Source organism: Protopterus annectens, chromosome 14.part0 (assembly GCF_019279795.1).
Source record: "Protopterus annectens isolate FY-2018-M chromosome 14.part0, PAN1.0, whole genome shotgun sequence".
NCBI lineage: Eukaryota > Metazoa > Chordata > Ceratodontiformes > Protopteridae > Protopterus > Protopterus annectens.
Window position 1 is genome coordinate 569466990 of NC_056748.1, and position 24870 is coordinate 569491859.

Sequence of the window (24870 nt, forward strand, 5' to 3'; positions counted from 1 at the left end):
AATTTGAATGATCGCTGCTACAGTAGCCTTAGCTATATAGGTTACATCCTGTCAAGGATATAACAGCATCCAGGTTCCAAAGCTTCAGGACACCTTCTATACACCCAAACTGTCAGGCGGCTTAAATAAAGTTGACTAAAAGACAGGTTTGGATGCAAAGTCCTTCAGAGCTTTCCTGCCAACATAGAGGGGGAGGCTGAACCCTGAAAGGACAATGTTAAGAACAAAAAAATAATAACCAGCACCACCCTGGCATTAACAACATCTCAAAAAAACAAGAGGGAAGGCTACTACAGCAGTGATCATATAAACATCTACGGTTATGTTAAGTTTACTTACAAACCTGTACTATTGTTTGTCATGTTGATCACTGCTGCAGTAGCCTTAGCTATATGGGGATTATTCTACCTTACTACATTTGAGAGGTGGAAGGAGAAGAGTCCATGTGCCCCCAAAGCATGGCTCTTGCAAAGTCTGATCTAGACCTAGATAAGAAAACAAGTTTATAGTGTTTTGTATGAGTATATACAGAGAACCAAGTTGCTGCTTCTAGAATCAAACCATTTCCAAAAAGCCATGGATGAAGCCAAGACTTTAGTAGAGTGGGCCTTGAACCTGCTTGGAATAGTTTTGTTGTGGCAAATATAACAAAATCTCATGTTTTGAAATAGTATGTTTTGACACAGGATACCCCTTTCTCCTTACCTTCACAAGAAATTAACAAATTATTCAAAGATCTGAAAGATTTAGTTTTGTCAAAATGGTTCCATTGCTGTCTATGGACACCTAAGTATCTTCTCTCTCTCATTTATAGGTGCAAGAAAGTAAACTGAGAGATAGAGAGTTTGACAAAGTAAACTCAGATACCACTTTAAGCTTAAAAGAAGGATTAGTTCTCACAGAAACCCTGTCCCTATAGAAAATGAAGTAGGGCTGACTCACCATAACTCAGATGCTTTTCTTGCAGAGGTCAAAGTAATCAGTAAGGCTGTTTGCCATTTTAAGAACCTCATGTCTGCCATGTTAGCTGGTTCAAACAGAACAGTTGTTAGCTCTCCTAATGCAAAATTAATATCCCAAGGACAAGGTACTGGTTTTCTTGGAGGCCTGTTATGCAAAACCCTTTCAAAAACATTTTGACATAAGAATCCATAGAAAGGGGAGGATCTACAGGCAGACATGCTGAAATGGATGAAAAATAAACCTTGACAGAGGAGTAAGAATCGTCATAGATTTTTAACTCACACAAATATTGAGAGACCAGAGAACAACTGCCCTGAATGGCCACCGATTGTGTCTACACCATCTAGAAAAACCTTTCCATTTTCAAATGTAGGATTTTCTAGTAGCAGGTTTTCTTGCCTCCATTAGTATTTGCTGCATGTCTTGAGTAAAGAGGTGCCTAAAAGGAATAATACCCTATAATACAGGCAGTCAATTGAAGTTGATTGATGTCTGAGTGCATCAAACAACCCTGTTCTTGTGTGAGTAGATCCAGTGTGAGGAAGCTTGTGGTAATTGTCCATGGCCATTTCCAAAGGAAGGAAAAAACACTATTGTCTGGTCAAATGGGGCATAGGGCAAGGTAATGTATCAACCCTCACAAGCAGTCAGGCTTCCCCACCCCTACCACAGTCAGACCCCCCCCCCCCACATACACACACACACACAGACATTCTAGTGTCCTATTACTTGCCTCTCTTTCCAGAATTACAATAAACGCTGTTCAATCCTGTCAGTTTATATACTATTTTCTTCACTTCTACAATGATTACAGATATTTGCATTTAATTTAAAAAACTTTAATTTCAAATTGTATAGCACATACGCAGATAGCCATTTGCTAAATAAGCAACACAGTCTCACAATGAAAACAGACTTACCATGAGCAATAGTAAACATCTCTACCATTGAAACTGCATAAAAACTCTCATTCATAGAAAATGCATTTGGGCCTGTGGCTGATTAAGTGTGCCTTTGGGCTGTTTTCCAGCCATGGCCCCATGCACACATTTTAGGACAATGCATAAATGCGTGTTTTCTTTAATTTACCTTCCCGATTGTATTAAATTATACGTCTTGTTTAATTAAGCACCACTTGTTAGTGTACGTTTTACATTTGTAGTTTAAAAAATTTCCAGTAAGCAGCGATAAAAAATGTCTGTGACAATGAAAAAACTATGCATCTCAACCATAAAAGACCACTCACAATGCTGTCATTATAATCCACCAGTAACAGTCAATATACACAACTGCTGCAGAAGTAGAAGTCATCTGAATAATTTCACTTGTAATATAACTGTAACTGCGGTTAGCAAACTACATTTCATTGCTTCATCTATACATTCAATGTCTGAAGCACTTGAAGAAAAAATTGCCCAATGTTGCATTAAAAAAATGGATGTGCATCAGCAATCAATCTACCTTGTGCAGGAAGGGAACTCTCAGTTTCCTGCGCTAAAAGCAAGGTAAGCTACCTGTTCTACCACTGACACTGAACATAACACCACACTGACTGACACTGACAGACTACAGTCCTCAGTAATTTACAAAACAAAAAAAGAAATAAAACCAAGGGAGACCTGTTAGCTAGTGTGGAGATTCAAGGCACTTGGCTTGCAAATAATTAAGAACAGGGTTTGACTCTAAGCAAAGTCACTTAACTAGACAGAGCCCTAACTGCACTATTTTACACACATACTGTACATACACAGACTTTGAGGTATGCAGATACTCACAGCCTGGCTGCTGCTCTGTTATTGTGAAATTTTTAATGAGGTTTTCTGTGCTGGGCTCGCAGTTTCACTACTCCAAATCCATTCCCAGTGAAGTCGTCTTAAATCTCCCACAGTTTCTAATGGGGTAGCTTTCTGGGGCTTGCTGTGTGGTGACAAAAGTTGGTGTGCTGTGTCTCCTGCAAGGCAAGAGAGTCAAGTTTTAGTTATTTCATTTACAGGAGATTCCAGGGCTCCCCATCCAACACGAGGCCCCCACAGCCAACACAGGCCCTAGGCATATGCTTTGGTAACCTAGGCTGGATTCAGATTTGCTTGGTATCTTGCACTTTTATCGATCCAGAAACTACCCCCAAGGCAAAGTCCAAAGCATCTGTGGAGAATGGCTGATTTGGACCAGAGAGGGAGAAGGGGAGATCTGATTTAGGGTATGTCTCCATCATATGACTTCTCATCGGAGGAACTCCAGAACTAGGATTTGAAAAGAAAAAGGGTGTTAGTGGTGGGCCCAAAGAGACTTCAGATACCACTGTATCATTCTCATGTTGAGTCTTGCCAGGGGTATCATGAGAATAATAGAAGCCCTGATAACCAAAATTCTAAAGTAGTCTCTTACAGTGACAGAAGTATGAATGGAAAAACCTAGAACTATAGCTAAATGTGGAAGAAAAGCACATCCCAGAAACACAATCATGTGATGAGGAGTCAAGAAAGACTTTTAAATGTTCTCTTGGAATTCCAGTTTGTGTAAAGAGATCTCTCACCCGAGGGGGGGGGGGGTGGGGGGGGATTCTTGACGTTTTGAAAAAGACTCTGCAAAGACAAGCAACTCATCTGAATATGGAAAAATGTGGATACCCTGTAGCCTGTAATGAGCAATAACTGGAACAAATAAAGCCAAACACTGCAAAAAATAAGTTTTCTCAATGATAAAACTACTAAACAAATAAAAAAAAAACTATGTAGAGACAGCACACATGGTAGAGCTGTATAATTAAAAACAAGAATTTTATTGCAAGTGCTTTTGCGTAGCTCATCCAACACTTCTTCAGACATTGAGAATTTAAAAATCCATTCAAACATTTAAAAACAAAAAGTACCAATCAGAAAGTTAGAATGTACATACATCATGGCTACAAGATACACATTTAAGAAGAATTTTAAATGCCAAAAATGATTTAAAACATGTGTCATTATCTCCCTCAAGAGCAAAATCTACAGCATCTATCCAACTGGAAAAGCAACTAAAACATTATCAATAAGACACTCAAACTCTTGCGAATTCATGTCATATCGATAATGGGACCCAAACGGGCATTTTAAAAATGAACAAACTGAGCAGACTGACTAGTTGAGCTAATGCACCTTCCTTCAGAGGCTGTGACTGCAAACAGAAACAGCAAGAACCAAGAGGTAGGTGTACTTGTAAAGTATATGAATTTTATCAAATTATTTCACCAGACAGTGATTGTAGGTCCTCAGAATCCAGATCAGCAATGAGAGTGTGGAATTACATGTGTAAACATGCCTTTCAACTGTTCAGGTTTTCGCCTCATATTTTTAAGTCTGTTCCTCATAAAATCTGAAGTTTTCTGGCAAATCTCTAAGGAATGAATACACTAAAAGACACATATTTGAGCTTCAGGTTTTATATCCTTCAGAAAATGCATGCTAGCACAAAACCTGTTATTCTATCAACTTTCTAAATTTCTAAGAGCAAGATTTTAAATTCTTTCCCTATTTCTGGACCTTTGTGGCCCCATTATATTAGGCATTGTCCAGATTTATTTTATTATTTATTTAAAGTTTATTTACCAGGATAGTCCATTGGGCCAAAAGAGCTCATTTTCAATAGAGTCCTGGGGAGAAAAGTTCCAACATGTTTAAAAATTAGACGATATACCAACAAAAGATATTACATAGTTTTAAAACATAATAGTATACAAAAAATGAAAATCCTATTACCAAAATAAAGATCTTTAAAAAAAAAAAAAAAAAAAAAAAAAAAACATATAATGGTGCAACATGCACCAGCAAGACAAAAGAAGGTAGTTCAGGGTGATAGCAGGAGGGGGTGTAGGAGTAGAAAGTATGAGGAGGGTGGGAGGGAATTGGTACTTATTCTACCTTGATAGCCAAGTGAGGATCAAGGTTGTAGTAAGTGAGAGTGTGAGAGATAGAGATGAGGGGTAGGAAAAAAGTGAGGAGAGGCAGAGGGAAATTAGGAGGGGTGAGAGCATGAACATTCCTTGTGAGATAAGAGGTGGGAATGGAGTAGGCTCTTGAAGGAAGAGTGGTTCTTGGTGGTACAAATTTGTGGTGGAAGGGAATTCCAGAGCCTTGCTAGGGAGAAGGGTAGCAGATATTTGCCCAGAGTGCGTACAGGTTTGTATAGTTCAAGCAGGTTCTGATTGTTAGACCCAAGTAATCTATCTGGTTGGTGCATTGAGAAAGGGGCAGAGAAAGGGGTTTAAAGATGAGTTTATGTGCATAAATAAGTTGGATGTAGGAGAGATAGTTGGGCAGTTCAAGCCAATTTAGTATGTGGAGGGCATTACAGTGGTTCTGGTGGCTAACTTTGCGATTTTGTTATAGCAGTACGTTAATTTTGTCTTTAGACCAGATTGAAGATTAGTAAGTAGCGGGCACCATTCAAGAGGGAGGGAATAAGGAAGGTGGTAGACAGGACATGTCTAGTTGAGTGAGTAAGACAGTGGTTTTGATGATAAAGCATGCCTAGTTTTTGGTGGGTTTGTTTATGTTTGTTTGAAGATGAATGTCGAATTTTAATTGATCATCAATGAGGATGCCGAGTAGCTCTGTGTGGGGTAAGATTTCAATAGACGTACTGTTTTGACTAGTTATGAGGAAGGATTTCTTGTCAATTGTGATACATTTTGTGGGGGTGAATATCATAACTTTAGTTTTGGAAGCATTAAGTACTAGGTGATTAACATCCAACACTCTGTTGAAGAGAAGGCTTCTTGAGTTAACGTCAGAAGTTTGAGGAGGGATTCAGCGGAGCAGATAATAAAATCATTGGCATATTGGATGAGTTTGGCTTTAGGAACACACTGGTAGAAGTCATTTATGAATATGTTAAATAGTAGAGGGCCTAATATAGAACCCTGTGGCACATCTGTTGGAGTATTTAGGAAAGAGGATGTACAGTTTTTCCACTTGACAGCTTGTTGCCTATCAGAGAGGTAACTGGAGAACCAGTTGATAGAGGAGGTGGATAGATTAAGATGAGAGAATTTAGACAAGAGGAGGGTCTGAGAGATGGCATCGAAAGCCTTGGATAAGTTTAGCAGGAGGGTTGATATGATATTACCGGCATCACGTGCGGAATTGACAGTTTCAAGGCAAGAGAGGAGAGTGGTGGCGGTGTTGTGTCAGGGTTAGGAGGAGGTTATCTAGGAAGTAGGATAGTAGTTGTAGATGAATACATTTTTCTATAATTTTAGAGATGGGGAGAGGAGAGCAAAGGGAAAGAAATCTGAGATGTTAATATTGCCCCCCCCCAACTTTGTTAAGGGGAATGATGAAGGCTTTTTTCCAGAGTAGTGGTACATAAGATTCTTGAATTGATGATGTTTATTAGGATGGAGATGGGGAAGGCTAACCACTGGCAGCAAACTTGAGACAAATTAGGTGGGAGGTTATCTGGGGCATTTGAACAGGTTTCAGTTTTTGTAGGAGTTTTTTAATGGTAGAGATAGGGATATATTTGAGAGTAAAGGGGGGGGGGGGGTTGAAAAGTGTTGGTGGTAGTGGAGGGTGTGTTGGGGGAGGTAGGAGAATGCAGAGAAGGTATATTATTTGTAAAAGTTGTGGTGAGTTTGGCTATTGACTCTATGAAGGAGTTAAATTGGGTAGCTAAGGATATATCAGAGGCATTAGGATCTGGACATGGGTTTTCTTTTTTACTAGGGTGGAGGAGGGTAGAGATACTATTCCAAAACTTTTTAGGATTAGTATTGTGATTATTTTGAAGTAAGGAGAAATCAGATTTCTGGTCAGCTGCTATGTGCTGTTTGACTTTGTTATGGAGTTGCAGGGAGGAGGAAATTTTGTATTTTTGGTAAAGTTTCCATGCTTTGTCCTGGAGGTGCATGAGGGTTATTGTCCGTTTGGTTATCCAAGGGGTGGTATTATATTTAACTCTTTTAGTTCTGGGGGGAGCAAAGCTGTTTAACAGGCTGATGAATATAGTATTAAAGTAAGTAACAGCATTATCCAATGGTAGGGATTTTACTGGGTTCCAGCTGATATGTTTTAGAGATTCCGAGACGGTTTGTGGATTGAAGTGTTTCATGGAGCGAGTGGATATACAATTGTGATATAGATGTAGAGGGGAGGGACAGTGATGGGTGAATATTGGAAGATGACCACTAAGAGAGTCCAGAAGGGTACCACTCTCAGAGATAGTGTGGGGTGAGAAACTAGTATCCAGTCTAGAGTGCTACCGGAGGAGCTGCCCCTAGAGGTTCTAGTAGGGGAGTTAATTAGCTGGGTGAAGTTATATAGGTTTAACTTTTGGGAGGTTGTGGGTGGCTGAATGGTAGCCCAATTAATATTAACGTCGCCTAGAATTATAGTTTCATTTATGTTATTTGAAAACCAGGAGATTTCCTCAAGAACAGGGATGTCGTTGCTGGGAGGAATATATAGAGCAGCAATACATATGTTTTTGTGTTTATTTATCTTTAGGAGGGATAGAGTTAGCTTGGCAGTATCAAATTGGGGTATGGTCTTAGTATAGGGTGTCACAGATAAGGAGGAAGAGAAAACAAGAGCTACTCCCCACCTTTGTTATGGGTTCTGTCATTTCTTATGATACTGTAGTTAGGAATAATTTCAGGGTCAGTTACAGGAGGTTTTAGCCATGTTTCAGAGATAGAGAGAATGTCAATGTGGTTGTGGAGGAGCCAGGCATGGAAGCGGAGTATTTTGTTGCATAAGCTTTCGGCATTTAGTGTTGCAAAAAGAAGAGATTTATGTGGGGGAGGATTGGGTGATAGGGATGGGCTGGTAGGGTGAGTGCCAGAGGGTTCAGGATTTGGAAGGATATTGAAAGAGAAGCAGAGAGATAAGTTGAAGTTGGTAGGAGAAAAGGAATTTGGAGTGCTTAGTAACTGGGTTTGGGTCAAGGTGGGAACTGAGGTTGAGAGAGACTGGAAAGGGGGCAGAGATTCTGTTAACAGGAATGAGTCACTTTGAAATCTTGCTCCAAGAGGTTGAGAGGTATGTGTGTAAATGTAAACTGGACCAGTTTGTCAGCACATTGTTTTGCACACACAGCCCATTTTCAAAATGGTGTGATAAATCTTACAGTATTTCAATTATACTCATTTTAATGAAGATTAATAATAAAATGTCTCAGATAAAGGGAATCCCTTATGGAATGACCTTCAATGTGTGCAGATTTCTCTTCAACATGTGTGCACCGATGAAGTCAGATGATATCATACAAAAATGTGTTGTGCCAAGGAGAAAAAAAAAGTATGCTACAATCCGAGAGACAGCATTTATAACCTACTTCTAGAGTAAAGTATGCAGTCCCCAGTAACCTGTCTGGCAGCTTTTCAGATATGGTTTTAGGGAAGACGGAATACTGGTTCCCATCACCCAAGTACACTGTACAGTTTTTATACAAATGTATGTATTAGTATGTTACAAGCCTGGGAAAAGTGTTAATGCTGTCATTTCTAAAGTGCTAATGCAAATTAGCAGACCATAGAGCAGTTTAACTTCACATCTTCACAAAATGAATGCAATTCAATGGGTTCCATCACTAGAAGAGGAAATGGACTTTTATTCAAATTTATTTATGGTCTCACGGTACGATATTCAATTTTGCGTCATTTTGACACTCATTTTTCTAAACTTATATTTCAGAGTAGTAATGAACCCCACAATTCTTTTGGAGGCAGGAAGGAGTTATTCTATTCAATATGTAAATTTTATGCCATTTAGAAGTCTGGATTTTTGGCTGGGTGCACCTACTTTTCCAGTGCTTTTGTCCAGATTGTTGATGTCTACAGGTTTAGAGATACATTTTGGCTCCTTCATGACACTGCAAGTGTTTTCTGATTTGTCTTCATAAATTTAATTAAAAAAAAAAATCACAAACCGCTATGAACAACAGTAGCATTTAAAAAATACAGTGAAAAAGGGATTTTGCATGGGGACAAGAAATCTGCAACCCCTGTGGGCTGTACCTCTTAATTATATATGCCAATCCTTAAGATCATTTTACCTCAGGGAAAAGAGAAATGCCCATAATACTTAAATCTTGAGCTTTAAATAAAAATCACTGTTTACAGAGTAGTGGTTGCAAATATGAGTACCATTCACCAGGGTGTCGAATGGAAGTTTGACTCCTGGATACTTTATATCTGTTGCCACTCAGCAATGAAGTGCAAAAAAGTGACACTTATGTTTGCACTGTTTTGCATTCTGTCTTTTGCCACCATCTGATAAATGCACAACTCTGAAAAACACTAGTGCATATGAATGTTAGATGGACATCAAAAGAAGTCATCTTTAGCCTACCAAGTTAATTGGCCAACATTCTCTAATCACTATCATTGTATTTTTAAATGTCCTGGCTGCTGTTAAATCTATCTGTATATTTACATTTCACAGACTTCTGTAACAGTGCATTTCAGGGTCCCACCACCTTCTAAATGTCCAAATCTTTACCTGGATTTCAGTCTTAGATTCTCCCCTTTAGAGGTTACCAACTGTGCCGCAACCTCAGCCAGATTAACCACTTTCCTGTCTGTGCTATCCGCCTATCTCTGGTGATGCGATGAATTAAAATCACAACTTTTCATTATACTTGCACCTTTAGACGGTGCATCCCACGTGTTGAAGCCTTGCAAGGTGCATCCCACGTGTTAAGCCTTGCAAGGTGCATCCCACATGTTAAGCCTTGCAAGGTGCATCCCGCATGTTAAGCCTTGCAAGGTGCATCCCGCATGTTAAGCCTTGCAAGGTGCATCCTGCGTGTTAAGCCTTGCAAGGTTCATCCCACGTGTTAAGCCATGCAAGGAACATCCTACATGTTAAGCCTTGCAAGGAACATCCCAAATGTTGAAACTTTGCCTTGTAATCTTGACTCCAATCATCTTATTAGCTTGTTAATATTATGTTGCATCCTTTCAACCAACTTGGCATTTCTTTAACAAAATTACTAAAACTGCATACATTTTTAGGAGAATCTTCTGTATTCTATTGCATTACAAGAAAGCATTTATACCCAGGAGAACATATCCACAGACTGTCGACCTGGCATTTTGATGGACTTTACCACTCCCCTCTCATAATGCTCAACCTGGTGATAATTTCCCAAAACATTTTCTTCCTAGTACTCCCCAGTAGCACACTTCCTAATGTAACCAAATCATTCCTTAATTCTTCTCAAAGTGCATAAATCTGTAAACTTTTAGTCTGAACTCAGTGTATACAAACTTCTATGGAGAGCAAACCTGAAACATTAACATTGTTTGAAGAGTGTTCCATAAAAGGAGACAAACTTTCAATGGATGTATCTTATGGAAGATATGACTATGCATACTCTGGAAAAAAAAGCGACATTAGAAGACCTCTACACAAATTACCCCGGTATTATCAAAATGAAGCACTTGGTAGAAAATAAAATATTTCTGATAAGTAAAGCTAGAAGATGAAATTGAGAGTACTTGTAAAAACCTCTACTCCATGCCAAATGTAACATAAGATGTCTAGTCAAGCAGAACAACACACGTGGGAATGTCCAAGTAAAAGATGGAAAATATCACATTCAGATTTTCAGGACTGTTTATGAACTATGCATTTATTATTGTAGTGGACGAATACTAGAAATTGCTGGAAGTATTCTGTAAGCAGAACTTGCATCTCACTTTCCCCTTAGTCATTTCTGAATATTAACTTTCTGCTCATGGTTCACCTGACCATATTATCACTTGCAATGAAATCCAGCTTACAATAGGAAACATTGGTTGTTTCATGAAGCAAAATGAAATAATTTCTTCCACCTGTACTCCAGGGCATCCAGCAAAGGATCCGATGTTTTAGCTGACAGATTGCCACAAACCTTCAAAGGCAGGGATGAAGAAAATATTGACCACTGTATGTTGGAAACTGAAGATTTTTTTTCTGTGACTATTCTGAACACCTCTGACTTTTCCTACACACAACGGTTCTTGAGTAGACATACCAAAACCAGACTGGAAATATTAAACTTGTGAGTAGGACTGTTCAAAATATTCCAGTGTGTCAAATTTGCTAGACACTGGACACTCAGTGAAGTTGTATTCTATCTTCTGGAAATTAATGTGAAAATTCCAAGTGGATTCAAATAACTGTTATGGGAAAAAATGGCATTACTGAGTTCAAGAAATGAATTCCATGAAATTAAAATAGGAGACTGTCTGATCAGCTAAGCTCAGACATACTGTGACTAAACACCACAATGCTAACAGAATTTGGTTGCAATTAAATTAGACAGAGACTGTGATTGATATGTCAAAATGTGTAAAATTAGTCATTTTCAAGTCAAGTCCTCACTTTGTGCAAAGATCACTATGCAAACAAAGCAGTCTGGAGTTCTAAAATGCCAAGAATGGCTGCCCAAACAGAAAAAAAAGTGATGGGAAGTTATAAAAATACCTCAATATATTGTCTTTTAATAAATGGGTATTGGCAGTTGGACAGGGCATGCACATACAATGGCTGTGTACCTTTACTGAACTAGCTATCTCATACAATGACATAATGAAAAGGATAACAAAATACCTTTTAAAATAACTAAAGTGATAATGTAGGTTTAAAGTGAGGCTAGTGTGTCTTGAGTTATGGATGCAATTGCACAAGCTCTGTAAAGTTACACCTGCACACAAGTATAAGAAAGGACTGCCCAAGTACTGTGTAATAAAGTGGTTTCAAATTACGTACTCAGTCTTCTTGCATGTTTCTTCAGAGTATAAAACACTTTTCATCAGTCTTAGCAGTCATATGAAGTGACAGCTGTTAATTACAGATAAATGAGCAGAGCTGACAGATTTGCCCAAGAACTATAACATCTAAACAAGATCACTGAGGAGAACCTGAATACTGCCTACAACACTACAGTGTTGAATACCTAACAAAACCCTACAGCTTACCTAATTTGAATGGATAAATATATACGTGAACAACACAAGGCCCACCATATGCACAAATCAAAGTAATACAGTGAAAAGAAAACCAATTTCAATGATCAGCTCAAGTTAGTGACCCTCAGCACAGTATCTAACTAAATGCTGAAAAAACACATCTCATTTTCTATGTCTAGGCAAACTCCTATTATGGAAAAACATATTGCATTGTAGAAACTGAAAAAAATAGAATGAAAACAAACCTAAGAGAGTATGGCAGACTCCAAAGCAAAAAAGGTATAAAATCAAGAAATTACTGAAATAGAGATAACTTATGCAATGTGGATGAAACACAGCATGTCTCTTGAATTCTGACTGAAGAGTGCTTCTCAAAGAATCTGGACATATAGCACTAATAAGTATATTTTTTGGCACTTTTTTACTTTTCAGAGTTCTGCACTGTCTTAATTTTTGCTCAACTTATTTATATATTTGCTGGCATTGTTTTCTGATCTGTTCTGAAGCTGGTCCCTCACCTACTCCTGTGGTGTTCTTAAAGTTGATAAAACTAGTCTAACAGCTTTTGTGTTATCCGATTGTTTCAAGGCTTGCTGATATAAAAATATTCCCAGTTTGTAAATTCCTGCATACCTTTGCTAGAATCTCCTTGTGCTCTGACTGAAGAGTGCTTCTCAAACAATCTGGAAATATAGCATTGATAAGTATATTTTTAGCACTTTTTAACTTTTCAGAGTTCTGCACTGTCTTAATTTTTGCTTGAGTGAATTATTTATGCATTTATTGGCATTGTTTTCTGATCTGTTCTGAAGCTGGTTTTCTCTGCCCCCCCCCCCCCCCCCACCCACCCTATTCCATTCCTGTGGTATTGTTATAGTTGATGGCTTTGCAGTTGCCCAACCCTACTGTAAATTTGATATAGGATACTCCTGCCAGTTTCCTGTCATTAGCTCATTCTACCCAATACTGAAAGAACATTTGAGAAGGTCAACCCACTTAGGTTTTTAACCTTGAATTATCTTCTGTTACTCCTTTCTTCCTTTCCACTTTACTAAAAAACATTGCTAGAATCTCCTTGTTTTCTGACAGAGTGTGCTTCTCAGCTGATAAATACATTTTTTGGCACTTTTAACCTGTTCAGAGTTGAATAAAACAACAATTGGATTCAGTTCAGAATACATTTTGAATTAATTGCATTTATTTAAACTGTATTTGCTTTAATACGGCTACACACAAGTGGGTTAGCTTGCACTGTACATGAATTGGTTTTAGTGCTGTTACAGCTGTTTTCCTGTTTAAAAAAAAAATTCTAAGTTTGTTTCATGCCAGATATAGATTTGCTGTATCCAGGACTGTTTGTAAGCTTCTGAGCAGTGCCAAAGTCTACTTTTCAATTTTTCCCTTAGCTTGACTAGTTTTCTTCTCTCCTGCACTTTTACTAGCTTATTAGTCTAGCAATTTACCAGACTTCTTGTAGCAATTATTGTAGCACACAAAAGTGCTACCAGCACTAAACGTTCTACAAGGAAATGGCTCTAGTACATATTATAAATGCCCACCCCTCCAGCCATGCCTAAAGGTCAGTTCCCTGTGCTTCTTCCTATTAATCTGGTGAACTTGGGCAACCTGAGGCAATGTAGCAACTGCCTCATGTACACTGACAACCCTCTCCTCTTACCTCCCAACACTCAGACTTGTGAGAGATGCACTTATATATTCCAAACTGGAAGCCACGCACTCTCCAGCCAAGACCGGAATAGCTGCTCAAGAGGAGAAGATCAACACTTGCACCACACGACATGGAATACATAGCCCTCTAGAACACATACCAGCACTGCCTTCACATAAAAAACACAAACCACACACCCACCTTCATGGAGGCTCTCAATAATAATCTACCCAAACAGCAGAGAACTCCAAGGCAGAAACGCACTCAACCACCACAACACAACACTAATCACGAGACATATAACTTTCCTAAACAGTGTGCTACTCAAGCAAAGCCCCCAAGGCAAAACAGCATGTCCAACACACTAGTCATAGGTGACTCTATAGTGAGACACACTGATGCCCCACTCACTAGGTTGAATAAGGAGAAAGTAACAGTCAGCTGCATGTCAGGTGCCAGGATCCACCACATAATGCACACACTCAGGTCCCTCAACAACAGGTACAGATATGACTGTCATTGTACATGTGGATGTGAATGACCTGAGATGCAACTTCCTGGACTACATGAAGAGAGACATGGAGGAGCTCTCTGATTATGTAGCCCAGGCAGGTATGATCCTAGCCTGAGCAGCATCCTACCATCACCCAGAATAACAACACAGTAGAAGCAGAAAATGATCGATTTCAACAATTGGCTAAGTTTCTGGTGTCATTTTAAGGGCATCCAGTATCTGTCTGCCTGGGATGACATGATTGATGAACCTCGATGCTTTGCCAGAGATGGCCTGCATCTGTCACCCCTGGGATTCCGGGTACTGGTCAAGGCTCTTGCCACTCCTAGAGTGCCTTTTTTAGGGAGTGTTCCAAAGACCAAATTACCACCATAACAGCTACAAACAAATGCACTCTGAGGGTCATGCTGCTCAACACGAAGTCTACATCTCAAAATGCACTTGCTCGAAGCACTCCTTAAAATGGAGAACATTGACATTTGTGCTCTAATAGAGGCCTGGTTCAAGGTAGCAGAGAGCACCCCTGCACTACCAGGATATGGTGCCTCCATATTCATAAAGGATGCGCACATCTCCAGACTGGTAGTCCAAAATAACGCATCTGAGATACTTCAGGTGCAGCTAACATTGGGTAAGACAGAGATTCAGGTTGTAGCCTACTATAGGACCCAACCATGTCCCAAGACTCGCACTCCACATTCCTAAGCACCTTGGAAAATACTAGGCTCCAAGCCAACACTCTCATACTGGGCGACTTCAACTACCCCTCCATTATTTGGGAAAACTACTCATGTACCAATACACTTGGCCAATGTTTCCTGGAGTTCATTAATTAAAATGCCCTAGACCAGCTCGTTCTTACCCCCACTAGAGGTAGCAACATCCTTGACCTGGTCATTACTAACATGGGTGACCGTTGCTCTATACCAATAGCCAACTCCTCCATGGTTAGATTAGACCACAAACTAATCACCTTGGAAATCTACATCCCTCCCACCACCCCCCAGCAAAGGTAACCACCATGAAAAGCTTCTCCAAAGCTAACTATGGCATCCTAAAAACAGAGGTGGCTAACTTCACGGCACCCATGCAAATGAGAATAGTTGCATGATCGCAGAATCATACACCAATGCACTGTATGAACTTGTACACAAATGCATGGATCTCGCCATACCCAATAGAACCAAGATGCTTTCCTCCAAAAAAAGGAAGCCAGTCTGGTGGTCCCCTGCCATAAACAAACTCTACAACAGGAGGAGGAAACTTATGCGGAATAAGGTGAAGTCCCAACACTGGAAAAACTCCCTTATCAGCCTCAACAAAAAGTTGAGATCCCTCATCAAATCCTCTAAAGCTAGGAATGAAAACAGAATTGCAGCAAATAATAAAAAGACAACCACAAGGCCTTCTACAGTTACGTAGAAAATCTCCACAGTAATACCCAGATTTGCTCTGAGCTACTGCAGAATGGTACCTCCTATACTGAGCCAACAGATATTGCCAATATACTGGCTGATGGATTCAGTGCCAACTTTACCCTTCCCCCCAAAGGATCAATACCAGTAGATTGTCAGGCACCCAGTATTACTGCTGCACAAGTTAAAACAGAGTGAACTGGCACCTCACCTGTGTGCCCTGTTCAATCACAGCCTCGCCTCAGGCTTTGCCCCTACTAAATGGCCACTGCTACAGTCATCCCTCTCCACAAAGGAGGAGAGGGATTACAGACCCTTGGAACTATCTCCCCATTAGCCTGACAAGTCTGATATGCAAAGCTATGGAACGCATCATCATGGACCTAATAAGGATATAGGGAATCTCCAAACTCTGGATCCCACACAGTTTGGTTTTGTGAAGGGTAGATCATGCCTGCTCAACTTGGACGACTTCTTTGAGTCGATCACCAGAGCCTGTGGATGAAGGCAAGGTGGTTCATACAGCCTACCTTGATCTGGCCAAGGCCTTTGATACCATTCCCACTCAGGAATCATAGAAAAACTCACTAAGCTAGGCATCAACCCCTATATCACAATGTGGGTTGCAATCTGGTTCACAGTGTGAAAGTAGCTGACTCCAAGTCAGAGTTGAGTCCCACAGGGTTCGATCCTGGGTCCTCTCCTGTTTGGTATCTACTTCTCTGAAGTCCTCCTGTTTGGTATCTACTTCTAAATAAGGGTGCAAGTTTCTCATCTGAAATAAATTATGAAGCTGCCCAGAGTACCTTCAAATCTGGTTGCACTGTGTCAAATGCTAATTTGGTCAACTAGAGACATTAAAACAGATTTTAGAAGCTTTAACTTCTCTTTCTGCAGGTTATTTTCTAATGTAAATGACTAGCTATGATTGTGAGGTGTATTTACCCAATTGATAGAGACTACAACTATGTTTGTGGACAGATAAGTCACAGTTTCATTCTTTTCACTTTAGTATCATGTTTTTTTTTTCTTCTATTGATCTCATCTGTATAGTTTATTGTAAATTCGTTTACTTACATTTTTCCAAGACTAAATACACATACATACGTACACACACACACAATATGTATTATGTCTCATGGAGCTTTTCTACACGGGCCGCCACGGAAAATGGGATTTATGCCCAGTCAGACTTTCTTGGTGATCAAATCTGAAATAAAATAGTCAAGAAATAGCACGTTACAACTTTGTATGTCTTCTGTATAAAATTTAAATTTCTTTATCAGGTTTCTCTGTGGCATTTAACTATCTTGATTATATGCATCAGGGTTTTATACACTTTGAATACAAGTCATTCAGCAAAAGCTTCTCTCTCATTCAGGAAAGATAACTAATGGTAGCAGTTCTGTGTACAGCTTTATAATGTGTATGTGTACAAGTATAAATATATGGGTAAATATGCTTACCTTTAAGAACATTTAGCATCCATAATGCATATAGCTCTCAGCTCAGTCTTGAAGAAGCTGTTTTGGTAACTGTGTTTTCAGTACGCTGCCATATTTGTGTGGATTTAAAGCTATATCATACCCTTTAAATCCTGAGTCTAGTGCCATTATGAAACAGCACAGTTCAGGATCTGTTGTGATAAGATGATGTCTCAAAACCTCTCCACGAAGCTATTTCTGCAGTATGTAAACATGCTGCATTCAGTCAGTCTTCGTATTCCTTTGCCTAAGCCACTTTATGATCTATGTGGCCTTCCACAGAATGCTTTGGTTTCATCCTTTTCTTCAGGGTTTTCAGGACTATGTGTAGCATTCCAAATGTGGCCATACTGGCACATGACAGAGAAGGTATACGGTCATCCATGCCTCCAGTATATATGTTCCACAGTATACAACTTATCAGTTTGTAATACTGTTTCCCCCTCTATTTATATTTAATTTCCTAGGACCAGTGAGATGATTACTCCCAGACAGTTTGTGCCACCAAGCTTAGTATCCCTTAGATTTGTACCCAAAATGTAGAAATGTGTACACATCTGCATTTATCTTCAACCACCAACTCTCTGGTCACAACCATTTTTCTTTTGGAAACTGCCCTCCAGCAGGAGCTTCAGTGCTAATATGGGCTGCACCCACACACAGATAGTATGTGCATCTTTTGTTGCTGTTTGAACTCATTATTTTTAAGGATTTCTTTCTCTTCCCTTATATTGTTCTCTTCCACTGCCTACTGCTGTACTGTCAACACTTCTTCCCCCTTTTTCATGCAGCCTGGTTGGAGCCTTCTGCTGCTCAGCTTTCTACATAATGCACCGGATAGCAACCAGTTTTAGTAGGTTAAATAGTGACGTGTAAAGTAACAATACCAGATTCTAGCTCTTTGCACTATGCCTCTTTCTGGATTTAGTTATGGACTTCTCCCAATCTAGCTAAAATCTTTAGTGGCATGTGGCCATCTCCAGAAAAGAATACTTTCTTTTTTCACTCTTATCAACTATTGATAATGACTTCAGCTCAGCCCCAAGTCAAAAACACCCAATGCCCACTCTCTCCCCTCCAGCAACCCCATTCCTTCTATTCAGTCTTCCACTCTTCAAGTAAAACGAGATTAAAGATAGGCTATCTCAAAATTGGAAGAATTGACCCTGAGCTGGAATCTATTCATACATCCGAACAGCATGATCTTGGCCTTCTTGCTCTCTGTGAAAACTGGATAAAATCAGACTCCCAGAACACTGTGTTCCATTTTTCTATGCTAAAAGACTTCAAACAATTGATAGCTCTAGTCACAGCATAGGTGGCAACTACATGTTTCTTTATAAATGATCACCTCACCAGCTCCATTCATTTTACCACTTCCACAACTGATGACATTAGTCCCAATTGTTTCTGCTGAATTTTTCCATAATTCTACCAAGCTGAGAGTAACCACATATACCTCTCAAATCTAGCTCAATAATCTTGACTCCATCATCTAGGATATCTCACCATCATCATCAGAAATAAAATAAGTTTTACATGATTTCTAATCTATGCTACTTTGGTCCTCTGTGTCATGAGACTAAGGACTGCTTAGCTGATTTTGACCTCACTCGGATGGTATATAAACCAGCTGGATACAAATTCATCACAAATAACCATTTTGTTAGGCTAGCTTCCTAGTAGAATTTCCAATAAACCTCAAAACCTAAACACTGAAAAAAAAAAACTAATACATAATAGAGGAAAAGAATCATTAATGAAATAAATAAATAAATAAAACACTTTACTTGCCATTTTATAAACAATCGAGCATTTTTATCTTGCACACAAAACTTGAATAAATTGAATTACGTAGCATACAGTCAGATAAAATGATACTTTAAAAACCTAAAATTCCCTGACATTCCGGGTCTACTTTATGTGCTCGAAATCAGAGTATATCGAATATGATATTCTCGACAAGAGTACACCGAAAGAGCAAAACATCAAAAATGTAAACAAAAATCTTTGTAGGTGGAGATATCCATTTACTTAAATGCAGCGCGATCTTGAAGTTGGTATATTTAAGTAGCGGGGGTGTGGGGGGTGCAGTTTGCCCCCCTGCCTACACTAGCTTAAATTCTTTTTTTTTTTTTTGTGTATTTTTTTTTTTGGACTTCAATTGTTTAATAGTTCGATGCATATGGTTTGATCCATATTCATTCGAGCTATTAAACTTTCGAGGTCCTAAAGTAGACCCAACATTACTTCTTCTCTTTAATGCTAGCTTAAAACACACCATTCAAATGTGAATTTATATTGGTTTGCAATTTTATTTACCACTTTCACCATTTAAATTCCAATATATTACACAATTAATGTGCATGCTTTTCTTGAATCATTTTCCATTAAAATGAAGCAATGTAAGCATTTTTAAAGGAATTCAAACCTTTGGCAGTCTTTTGTGTGAGACAAAAGCTCTTGTTTGCAAAATGGTTTGTAAAGTGTTTTATTTTTTTACTTATTTTACCTCCAGTTCTTTATTTTCATCCTTTACTTCTCAAGTACTATGTTTCTCCTGATAAGTATGCCATCAGCAATTTGTATCTTCAATTTAAACTTCAAAACCTAAAAGTCCTCCATAAACCAAAACAATCATAGCTTCCTAGATTCTGGTGGTCAAATGGAGAGACTTAAAGCCCTTGTCCACTAAAATCAGTAATAAGTGCTTCCCTCAGATTTATTCTCACCAATTATTTGCTCACCATCAGCTACAATCCACATTATATGCCCACTTAAGATTCTTATCAGTTTGCCTCCAATACAGTGTTAATCCTCAAAAAAAAAAAAAAAGGACATTCCATAGGTAACCTGATGTAGGAAATGTCAAAACGGAAACCTGTATGAACCCCAAACTACCACAGCTTCAAATAAGTCAGTAAAAAAGCTGTCTGTAAGCTAAACTCCACTCATGTTATTACATACTTGTATATTTCACTTTGGAACTCTGTAAAAAATAAAAAATAAAACTTTAACAGTAACAACTCTGTACTATGAATGCAAACAATCCTACTTCCACTCATACTCTAGATACTTCTGAAAGGAGGTGATATAATAGTGATAAACAGATATATTTCCCATTCTGCTTTCTCTGCTAAGGAATTCAAATCTATCTTTTAATTCACTCCTCCACCCTAATTAATCCCCCTATATTCATCCCTCTTTTCCACCAGAAGAACATCTCTCAAACAAATTTGTTAAATTGCTAGACAAGTTACTCAGCCCAGGACAGTAGTGTTTAATGGCCTGTACCCAGCTCTGCAAAGATCATACTTCTCACCGTTCACGACCTCTTCATTGCATCACTTTAGTACGGATGCTTTTCAAAGCTTTCAAAGAAAGCAATCTTCAACATCCCTCTCACTACATAAATAGTTTCTTGCATAACTCAGACCATCACCCAACTTTCCTTCTACCAGCTTTAGCCAAACTTCTCAAAAATACTGTTACTGAGCTACCGTCTTCCTTCTAGACCATCATATACTTTAACAGCATGGATTTACATCTGGAGGAATAAAAAGTGTTCAAAGAGCCTTCATTCCTTGTACAAATTCAGTTCCTTAACATGTGGATAATGGCCATCATTCAATTATTCTCTACTCCACATTATTAAAATCTTTGACTCAGCCGTCAAGCTCCTTTTCTTACTTTCGCACAAAGATGTCTCATGGTAACTGTTGGGCTACAGCCCTCCCAAATGAAAAGTAGAATAGCTGCTCTTACAACTTTTGATTTATTTATTTTCTTAAAATAGTATTCTTTCCAATTTTGAAACAAGGAACTCTGAGCTTGAGTTTGGAGCTCTATTAAAAAAAGTAACCTGACTGGGTTACTTTTAAAACAGCCAAGAATTTTTCTGCCTTGGTGGGGGTAGGAATGCAGGTTGTTTGTGTTTTAATATTAAACATTGAGAAGAAGCCTTCTCCACTGCCTCAGGATACATCAAGTAGTTGGTAGACGAGGCACTATCAAATCAAAAATGAAAGGATGTGAGAATATTACTGGATAAAGAATGAGATTCAGATGTGTCTGTCAGCATGGGAATAACTGTCATTTTACTGAACAGTTTTAATTAAATAGCAATCTGTCTGCAGTCTGAGTCAACATTACCAGCCATATTGTAACTTGATATTTATTTTTGAAAGTGTGTGTGTGTGTGTGTGTGTGTGTGTGTGTGTGTGTGTGTGTGTGTGTGTGTGTGTGAGAGAGAATATATATATATATACATATATACACACACACACACATATATATATATATATGTATAAAACTGAACACGACCACCACGTAATAGATAAAATCCAGTATTTATTATGATAAGCGCTTTAACGTGCAGCCGTAGCACGCTTCTTCACATCTCAATGCATACAACAAAAGTCAGCTCTTAAATACTTTGCTTAATTAAAACCAATTAGTAAATTCAACAATTAAACAATCAAATATCAGTGACTTCTTAAAGGTACTAGTTCCAAAGTAATACCATTGAAAGAGAAAAGAGAAAATCAAAGTTAACATCAAACACCTAATTAACTTCGTATAACATATTCTCTTTAGCTAGTCAATAAATAGATATATATGAATTCATATTAGCATAAAATAATGACATGCCTATTGTGTATAGCATGTAAAATCCTACATATTTCTAAATAATATAACAAATACATTTAAATAAATAAATACAAATATAAACATATATATATATAAATAACATACGACAAAATCTATAAGAAATACCTTAAAAATTCATATTTAACAATGGATATTCAATATTTATTTATTATTAATAATTTCGAGCCTCTAGTACTGGTTTAATACTAATATGCTGATTTAATCCTGGCTCCACATGAGCTCTTAACTTAAAAATCCATGAGAGTTCAATGTATTCCAAATAATTCATGTTATTACCCCCACTAGCCATTTTATTTACCAACTGTAGTACTCTGAACCTAAAGCTATGATTGGCATGGTCAGTAATATGCTTCGCTAAAGCATTCCGTTGATCTAACTTCTTCATATCATAGATATTGTTGTAAATTCTATCTTTCAATTTTCTAGAAGGGAGTCCAACATAAAACGCAGTGCATTGTATGCAAGTTGCTAAATATATCAGGTTTTCATCATCACAATTAGCATGAAACCTAGGTGTAAAAATATATTCAAAAGTAGGGTGTTTGAAGCATTGTTCTTTAACTATAAATCTACACATCCTACATTTGTTGCAACTAAATGTACCTGGTCTATTCACCTGATCTGTAACACGTTCAGCATAACAATGTTCATGACATAGAATTCTTTTAAGATTCTTACTATTCCTATAAGTAAACCTGGGCGTAGGTCCTACTATATTTAAGACCAGGGGTTCAATAGTCAGTAGCTGCCAATTTTTCTTAATAATATCCACCACTTTCCCATTATCACTAGTGTATCTGGTCAGAAACCTGACCGGAGTGCCACATGATAAACGTTTCTTGTTGTAAAAATTTATATTCCTATTCCTGCATGTTACTCCATCTAAAACCAAGCCCTGCATTTCATCTATCATGGTACTATTATAGCCTCTGTCAGTAAATAAAGTTTGCATGGTTTTAAATTCAATCTGTTTGCTCAAAGGATCCTTACAGATCATATTAATTCTGAAGAACTGTCCCTTTACCACATTAGGAAAAACAAATCTGGGGTGCATGCTAGTATAATGCAACAATGCATTTTTCCAGCAAGGTTTCCTGAACAGTGAGGTAGAAATATTCCCATAATGATCTTTCATTATGCTAATATCCAGGAAGTCTACCTGATTGAGAGAAAAATTCAGAGTAAATTTCAAGAAACTAGTCGTTTCTAGGTGACAAATGAAGGCTTTAAGCTCCTCAATGCTGCCCTTCAAAAAAATAGGACATCATCCACGAATCTCCTGTAAAATATTACCTGGGCATAAGATGTATTATTAAGCAGAAACTTCTTTTCCCAGTGGTAAACCACTAAGTTTGCATATGAATTAGCACATGGGGTGCCCATAGCGACACCCCATTTCTGTTCGAATAGTCTATCTTTAAAGATGAAAAGATTATTAGTTAATACCATCTCCAATAATGTGCAGACAAGTATCTGTTTATCTGTATCTATACCTTCAGTAAAACATAAAGTCTCTCATCGCTTCAACACCATAGTCATTGGGAATGGACGTAAATAAATTCTTAATGTCCAACGTCACTAAAAGAACAGGTGGGCTCACATTTCCAATAATAACAGCAGCTAATTCATTAACTAGCTGATGACTATCTTTAAGTATGGTAGGTATTTTCCTGACCAAAGGTCCCAGTATATTTTCAATATAAATAGATATTCTCTCTGTCACCCACCCATTACCCGTTACTATGGGTCTCATCGGTAAGGGAAAAATATTCTTGTGTATTTTAGGTAGACCTTTTATGCAGGGTATTAAAGGTGTTTCAACTAAAAAAATAGTTATAAAGCTCTTGCGTTAACTGCCTGCACATCAATAAATCATAAAGATCCTCATGCACCCTAGTAACAATTTTCAGAAAGCGTTCATGATCAATTTCACTATAGGTACTATCATCTTGTAACATGTCGTACATAGCTGAATTATAATCTATATATATATATATATATATATATATATATATATACATACACACACACACACACACACACACATATATATATATATATATATATATATATATATAGCCACACATATATATATATATATATATATATACACATATACATATACACACACACACACACACACACACACACACACACACACACACACACACACACACACACACACACACACACATATAAACCGTGCAGTTTGTGGTTTGGTATTTGACTTTTGGTTTACTGCTGGTTTAAAATTATTACCAGGATATTTTTCTGGGTTATATACTTGTTACGTTGCGATTTAGGAGTATACCAAGGGCGTAGTGGAGGCTGTTACTCTATCTCAATATGGCGGATAGCGTGGACCTGAAGAGGTTTATGGACCAAATTACGGCCGATAAAGATGATTTCTCTATTTTTTCTACAAAGCCCGTTACAACTTTGGGTGCACATCGAGAAACTGGGATGCTTCAAAGTTCTATGGAGGCGACTGACTGTTTCAAACAAATGGGACATTTGTCCCGTAAGGTACGTTCCTTAGTATGGCATAACAAATTACTAAAAGCCTATTTACAAGCCCATGTAGTCCCTGAGGGTGTATATGGAACCTGGGGTAGGGTCTGATGACCATACTTTTATGCAAAGATGGCGTGGGGTTCAGTCAATGGCCTCAAAATTGTTTATGGAACTATTAGTGGATTATTATGATTCACAGTTGGTGGATCTTAACGCCAAATTGCAATCTTGTAAGGAAAGCACATTATTGTTTATTGATAACAGCCAGTATTTAGAACTGTATACTCAGTTTAAGGCAGATATGGACAAATATGATCAAGAGCTACAGGGGCGCAAAATGAAGAAATACATGAGGGATGTTAATGACTATAAGAATGATGTTGTGTTCACATGGAAAAAATGGAAGCAAGGTGTTCGTTTTGAACAGAATAATTTTGGTGCTTCTAAACGTAAGAGGGTTAGACTCGGTTCTCGACGTACCACAGCAACTATTACTTCAGGAAATTCTTCTAGTTATTCAAACACTGATACTGAAAATGAGGTGGGGGAGACAGAGTTACTCAAGTCACCAGTCTCCAAAAGGCCTAATACCCCTTTAGGAGAGGGTGTCGGAAACATCGGAACCAACGATATAGAACAATTGTTCCTTTTTAAACTCAAAATTGATGACTTTAACGTTAATGGTTTTGAAATTTTTTGGGAAA